The sequence below is a fragment of the Octopus bimaculoides genome, chromosome 25, assembly GCF_001194135.2.
Source record: "Octopus bimaculoides isolate UCB-OBI-ISO-001 chromosome 25, ASM119413v2, whole genome shotgun sequence".
NCBI classification, from domain to species: Eukaryota; Metazoa; Mollusca; class Cephalopoda; order Octopoda; family Octopodidae; genus Octopus; species Octopus bimaculoides.
Window position 1 is genome coordinate 27852386 of NC_069005.1, and position 1501 is coordinate 27853886.

Consider the following 1501-nt stretch of genomic DNA (forward strand, 5'->3'; position numbering starts at 1 on the left):
TATATATATATATATATATATATATATATATATATATATATGCATACACACATATAGACAAACACACAGAGACATAGACACAATTACATACATACACACAGACTCTCACGCGCATTCATACAATTTGATCTTCATACAAAAATACTCCACGCACGGAAATTTTTCTGAGACAAGTAAAACAAAAATGAAACGGACATTCAAAATAGAACACATAACGAAACACAAATATAAAATACAACTGCTTAATAATACATGTTCTGTGCAAAGCTGGAAATAGTTCAATAAGCAAAAGAAATACTGGCAAATTTCCTGTTGAACGTATATTGTAATTCTCATGTGAACAATATCTTGTAACACTATACCCTCAGGTGGTGCTCCTGAGAAAGCTAACACTATATATACACCTAAAATAAACACAAAGTTACAACAGGACGCATGACCAATAAAAACTACATTAAGTGTTACATGTATATTAAACGACAAAATACAGAAGAATTATCAAAGAGACATAAAATCTTAAAGTGGGAGATAATATAACAGCGAACACATTAGCTAACGTTAGGAGGTTTCTAGAGGAAGAAATATTTCAGATATGGAACTAGACAAACAACTAATCTGAAACAATAGTGGAAATAAATGGCAACTATAATAAATATACATCCTGCTACAAGAAATAAACACACAACAGAAACTACAACATACGAAAACACAAACGATTCCACAAAAGAAATAAAGCAACGTAAGGGAGACAACCTCGCTCAAATAAGTAAGCATTCAAACTAAAGATGACGTAAGCAACTAACAAGGCAGTAAAGTAAATTAAAAACACATCTTTTATCTTTTACTTGTTTCACTCATCAAACTGCGGCCATGCTGGGGCATCGCCTTGAAGAATATCTTTTTAGTGGAATGAATCAAACCCAGTATTCTTTTTTGTAAAGCCTGGTACTTATTCTATGGATATCTTTTACTGAACTGCTAAGTTATGTGGGCGTAAACACACCAACACCGGTTGTCAAGTGGAGCAACGTGAAATAAAAGTGTCTTGCTCAAGGACACAACGCGTCGCCGGGAATTGAACTCACGACCCTACAATTGTGAGTGGAATGCTCAATCTACTAAACCACGTGCCTATATACATACATACATACATACACTCACAAGGCTTCGGTCCGCTCGAGGCTATATGAAAAGACCCTGGGACTGAACCCGGGACCATGTGGTTGAGAAACAAGTTTCTTACGACACAGCCACGAACGGAATTAAAATTTCAAACGACCGTAAAGACCTTGACCGTCTTTCACCCTTTATTCTCTATCTAACAACAATCAAATTAACAACACACATCTCAACGAAACGACCAGAAATAAGATTTATGACGATCTGTTTAAAACTATGAAGAGAATGAAAGAGAGTGTCAATAATCAATGAATAAAGATCAGATACAAGGTTTCCAAGTGGCAAACAGATAAACAACTTCATAAAATGCTACACAAATATC